The 6,166-nt window shown below is 47.5% G+C and overlaps 1 non-coding gene across 1 annotated transcript; it reads left to right on the top strand.

Annotated features, from left to right (window-relative positions):
- The first annotated feature begins 1,156 nt into the window (after positions 1 to 1,156).
- On the top strand, positions 1,157 to 1,229 carry TRNAR-UCG (transfer RNA arginine (anticodon UCG)). The gene has a single exon. It is a non-coding gene; the product is annotated as a tRNA-Arg (tRNA).
- Positions 1,230 to 6,166: the final 4,937 nt, after the last annotated feature.

Raw genomic sequence — 6,166 nt, 5'->3', positions numbered from 1 at the left:
GGTGACCCCACTGTGGCGGCTGACCAAGGACCACTGGCAGAAGAGTGATCACATGGTAGAGTTCTGCAAGAACTGCCTTCTAAGGTAGGCCTCTGGATGGAAGAATGTAGACTGGTGTGGCGGATTTTGTACAATTTGAAAATTGAAATGAAGCGGGTTTTCTGCATTCCTCTGCTAGGAAGCACTCTGGTCAGGCCCACCTGCCAGAAGTCATGGTTAGAGCAAATCTCCACTCTGAAGATTTCAGAGTTTGAATATCTGCCATCTCTTAGGGCTCACAGCGAGTCTGGCTCCCAGGCGCCGGCTGTGCTGCAGACGGAAGCCCGGCGGTCCAGCGCTCGGAGCGGGCGAGGCCGGGCGGCGCCCCACGGCGCTCTCCACGAGCGCACCGTTCTCAGGGACCAGTCGCCGATCAGCAGAGCTTCGCAGAGAACTTCCCCAGCGCCTCCAAAACACAAGAGGCCTGTGTGTGTGTGACGAGTCATTGGAAGAGCCAGAAACCGAGACGGAATGAGGAGGCAGGTTCGGCCCTCCGAGAGCTCCTGGTAGTGAGAGCCCCGTAAGCGTGGGGTTCGACCCTGCTGTCCCCCGCCCCGGCCCCCACGCGGCGTGGTGGGTGCCAGGGTCGCACCTCGCGCGCGCCGCGTTCCCGCCGGCTCCTCAGGCTCGGGGAGTCAGGATGGGTGAGAAAACAGGGCTGGAGAACACACGCGACCCCCGCCCGGCGGCTCGCACGGGTGACAGGCGTCCCCGAGCGCTCGGTGAGCGGCGCGCTCCCGCGCCGGAGCGAAGGTTTACCTGGAGGGCGCGCAGCACGCCCGGGACCCCTTGGTGTCCAGGCTGGCGCGGGCCCGAGAAGACTCCTCTGACGAACGCGAACAGGGGCCGTGGAGCCCAGAGGGTCGCACAAAGTGTGGGTGGGCGTCCTTCTTGTCCCCCCTATGGTGATTTTCATTTCATTTATTCCCGGAGCGTCTCAGCTCTGACGGCGAACTGAGCGTTGGTCGGTGATGGCAGAGATGAGCGGCTCCGTGGGGAGCCTGTGGAAAACTTGGCGCATGTTTTGGTGTCGAAATTAACGCCAGATGACGTCTGAGCATTCCCGAGCCCAGACTCTGGACACCTGTTATATGTTTTCTCCACCGTTAAGCTGTAGGACCACGTGGCCTAATGGATAAGGCGTCTGACTTCGGATCAGAAGATTGAGGGTTCGAATCCCTTCGTGGTTGCAATTCCATTTTTCACTTCTCTCCCATTTTCCAAGCATCCGTTCCTCTCTCGGACCGCACCTGGAAGAACACTGGGAGAACCTGAGAGGCCTGTCTGTAGGAAAAGGGGTGATACTTTACATGGTTTCAGAAAGAGCCCTTCGCAGCGAGGGGCCATCCCAGGACTTCCGCGTTTTGACCTCTTGGGCTTGGCTAAGTAGGTCACGCAAGCGCAGGAGGTGTGTGGGGACCCGGGTGGGTTCGGATGGCACATCGTAAGTTCCGATTCTTGTCCTCGGACGTCCGCAGTGGGAGCGCCTGGGCACTCCTGCTAGGCAGTGGTCAGTCTACGCGGCGACCCTCACTCTTCCGTTAACCCACAGTGAGCGCTCAGCTAACCATCTTGAGCCGTAAACACAACCAAAACGTCTGTGTCCTCAGGGCTCTGTCTGAAGTCAGTTTAAATGTCGCCCCCTTTGGAAAGGAAATCTTCCTGCATTCTGGAGGCGCGTGAGAAAGCACGGTGTGAAGCCCACCTGACTTTGACTCCAGCGCATGCCGCCGACCCCCGGGTGCTCTGCACTACGCGGCTGCCCGCAAAATCCGAGGGTCCCGGGTTCCAACAGGGACTGACCGCAGCTCAGGACGAAGAGGGAGCCGCTTCTCCCAAAGTGGAAAGGTTCTGTCCAAGTGCATTTGAATATTTAGGTGAAACGGCCGCCTTATTAGAACAACATGACCTACCACATTAGATTCGAGGAGGAATAGCTACTACGAATAGCCTTAAACGGTGAGATAATGAATTGGTTGCGAAACATCTTCCTATTGAGAAAATCCCATGTGTCGTTGCTTATCTGGAACTTTTAATGTACTCAATAAAAAAAAATCTGCTGAGACACGAATTAAGCGGCAGAGGACCCACAATTCCTCTTGCAGAGTGAGATTCTTCCCCAGGTAGTGTGCCCTGCAAATAGTTTTATTAAAGGCACAATTGCCATACAATTAACTGCACACATTTGACATTTGTATGATATATGACGGTGTATGTGCATAGTGAGCCCGTCAGTACAAGGAAGATAATGACATAGACACCACCCTTAGAAGTCTCCTCCAGTGCTTTTGTAATCCCTGTCCTCGCCCACAGCCACTGATTTGCAATTTTTATAAATGACATGTTTGTAGTTTTTAGTTTTATGTCAATGGGATAACACAGCATGGACTCTTTTTAAGACTTTTTTTTTTTAACTTGGGGGAGAGAGGGAGAGAAAGAGAGCACGCGCCTCCATCCACTGCTTCACTCTTCAAATGCAGCAGTTTCCTGGATTGGGCCCGGCGGAAGCTAGGGGCAGGGAAATCAACCCAGATATCCTGCGTGGGTGGCACCGAGGAAATCGCTGTTGCTTGAGCCATCGCTGTTGCCTCCCAGGGTCTGCACTACCAGGAAGCTGAAGTCAGGAACTGTAGTCAGAAATCAAACCTGCGGATGTTTAGCTTAGCAGTTAAGATGCCCTTATCCCATGCTGTCTTGCTTTAATTAAAAAAAAAAAAAAAAATTGAGATGGGCCTGATGGGGAGAGACAACCCTTATTTACTGGTTCACTCTCTCAATGCCTGCAAGAATGGCCAGAGATGGGCCAGGGTCAAAACAGGAGCCAGGAACTCAATCTGTGTCTCTCACATGCACAGTAGGAACCCAGCTACTTGGACCATCACCACTGCCTCCCAAAGTCTGCATTGGCAGGAAGCTGGAGCCAGGAGCCAGAGCTGGGAATGGAATTACGGCACTCCGGTATGTGGCTCAGATGTTTGAACTGCTAGACTAAATGCTGTTCCCAGATTTATCATGTTTTGTTGCTTTTGGATTTCGAGCATTCGTTAAATAATGTCTCTCCGTTCCTAGATGTCGTGCTTTCTTCTAATTCATGTGTGTGTGCATCTTTTACACTGGAATCTCAGATCCATTTGTGTGTTCTTCATTGCACTAGTCTGCAGTGGCATTTCAGTCTCCCTGAGCAGGGAGGCGGTGAGAGAGCAAGCAGTCCTGGTTGTCTTAGTCTGTTCAGACTCCTATCACAAAGCATCTCTGGGTAACTTACAAACAATAGAAATACATTTGTTACGGTGCTGGAAAATGGGAAATCCAAGACTGAGGCATTGACAGATTCCGGGCCTGGTGAAGGCTTGTTCTCTGCTTTATAGATGATACCTCTTGCTGTGTCCACACAGGTCATTAGGGCAGAAGGGGTAAAGAGCTCCCTGATACCTCCTTTTACATGGTCATTTCAACATGTCCTAATGACTTCTTAATGCTATCACATTAGCAATTAAACTTCTACCCATGAATTTTGGGGGACACACTCAGACCATAACATGGGCTCATATATCACGGGTTAATTTTAGTGGATTTTCTTTAACAGATTCCTTTATTTGCTGTGTGTCCTCAGGACCTTTTACAGATACTTAATGTATACCAGTCCATTTTCTGTTGCTTTTACAAAGTAGCTGAGGCTGGGTACTTTTAAAAGAAAACAGTTATTTAGTTGATAGTTTTAGAAGCTGGAAGTCCAGGATCAGGCAACTCCATCCACTTAGCCTCTGGTGAGGGCCCTCCTGGCTACATCACAGCATGGCAGTTAGCATAATGGCAGTACACTGACAAGAGGGAGAGATCACGTGGCAACATTGGAAGCCTCTTAGGGATCAGTCGTATTTTTGTAACAACTTACTCTTTTCTGAATCCCTTCCAAGGGTGATGCCCTCAACGACCTAATTACCTATTACTAGTCCCTCCCTCACAAAGGTTTGATGGCCTCAACACCGCCACACTGAGGACCAAGCTTCCAGTACATAAATCCTTGAGAGGCATATTTAAAACATAACCAAATCATAGCATTTTTATTTTTTATAGATTTATTTATTTTAAAGGTAGAGTGACAAAAAGAGAAGGTGAGACAGAAAGAGAGGGAGATTTTCCATTTGCAGATTCATTCCCTCAAATGCCTACAATAGCCAGGGCTGGGCCAGGCCAAAACCAGGAGCCAGGTCTCTAACATGGATGAAAAGGACCCAAATACTTCAGCCATCATCTGTGCATTATCAGGAAGGCAGATTGGAGGCAGACGTGAGACTTGGTTATAGGTGCTACAAAATGGGATGCAGCATACTAAGAGGAGGCTTAACCCATGTCTCCCACCACTACTACCCATCCTACATACTTTTTAGTTTTCTGCAAAGTTATTAATTGCCTTGTACTTTTTCTTTATTTTCTATGATCCTATAACCAATTCATTCTGAACTGATTTTGAAAGAATGTAAACAACTCTCAATATGATAAATACTTCAGAGAGACTATCCATTCTAACATTTTTCTTAGTGATCTCCTCTATAGAATTCTTATTATCTTGCTTGAATCTGGCCTGATTGTTGTCTAAGAATGTAACACAAGTGTCTTTCTGGGACTTTTATTTCTGCATCCTGGAGGTGTACATTGTCTTCTTCCTATTTTTGGATCTCCATATCTTACTTTTTTTAGTCTTGTGCCATTATGGTGGAGAACAATCTTTAGGTTTTCTAAGAGAGGTTGCTTCTCTCTGTAAATGGCTTTAAAACACACTCACTTTTGATTGACAGTTTGGTTAAGCACAGAAAACCAGACAGAAGATTTTTTTTCTCTCATAATTTATGACACTATTCTGTTAGTTTCAATGGCTTCTTCTATAAACTCAATATTTTAAAATAAAATAAACATGATGATTTCTGTTCAGACTGAGTTTAGAGCCCAAAGCAAAAACAAATTGCCTAGCCCTGGTATCTTAGTGGGTACTCACTAGGATGGTGCTCAGGAGCATTGGGGAAAAGAACTATACACATTCAACTTCTAGACACTGCAACTGCTACCCACAACCATTCTCTGTTATGGAAGCTTTTTGGAAAAATATTATGCAAACTGGCAGCAATCTCCCAGGTGCCTGACATCTATAAACTACTCAAAGTTATATACATAAATATTTCTCAGCATAGATACCCAACTCCTCTCTCTGTCATGGAGGAAACGAGTTTACTTATTGGAAAGACACCTAGCATTGGGAAGATGCAACCAGAAAGCACTATGGGCCCTGTAGTCTAATTTGCTTGCAAAATCAGGCAAGGAACATGGTCATGACTTCTCATTCATGCGTTTACTCAGTCTAGAGAGCAGAAAATTTTGAGTCTTTCAGAGCAGGTGCTTGAGCCTAGTGCAAGGACTCAAAGAATCAGAAACTTACTCCAGGGTTAAATTGAATAGCTCAGAATTCCCCCAAATTCTGGAGTCTCCAGGCTGTGACAAGGGCAGAGAAGAGTTCATACTTGGGATAATGAGAAAATCTACAAAAGTTACAAACTGCTAAGTTAGCTCAAGCTTTTTCATTTTGCTTAGAACTGTGCTAAATGCTTACATCCATATTAATATCTATGTCACAAACCTCACTGGAATTCAGTGGCTTAAAACAACCATATCTTTTGGTTACAATTCTGCAGGTTAACAATTTGAGCTCTGTTTATCTAGGACATTCTTTCCCTAGCGTTGTCTGGAGTCGCTCATGTGATTACAGCCATCTGGCAGCTTGGTCCAAGATGGTCTTACTCACATGTGAGCTAGAATGGCTGTGCTGCTGGGGAAAGCTGGATGGGCCTCTCTCTCCATGTGGTCTTCCACCCTTTCAGGTTACACGGGGGTTCTTTGTGTGGTAGTCTCAAGGTTACAAAGTGGCAAGAGGGAAGGTCACAAGGCTCCTTGGAATCTCATCTTTGAACTCCCCCAACATCACTTCCACAAAACCATAGTCCAAAAGAAGAAGTGACGTCACCACACACAACATGCAGGGAAATGGGCTCCACCTCTTGATGGAAACTTTCGCCAAAGCACATTGCAAATGAGGTGCATTCAGGCAGGGCAGGAATTTGTGGCCATCACTCAA

This window comes from Oryctolagus cuniculus, chromosome 5 (assembly GCF_964237555.1).
Source record: "Oryctolagus cuniculus chromosome 5, mOryCun1.1, whole genome shotgun sequence".
Taxonomy (NCBI): domain Eukaryota; kingdom Metazoa; phylum Chordata; class Mammalia; order Lagomorpha; family Leporidae; genus Oryctolagus; species Oryctolagus cuniculus.
This window is presented reverse-complemented; position numbering and strand designations above follow the sequence as displayed.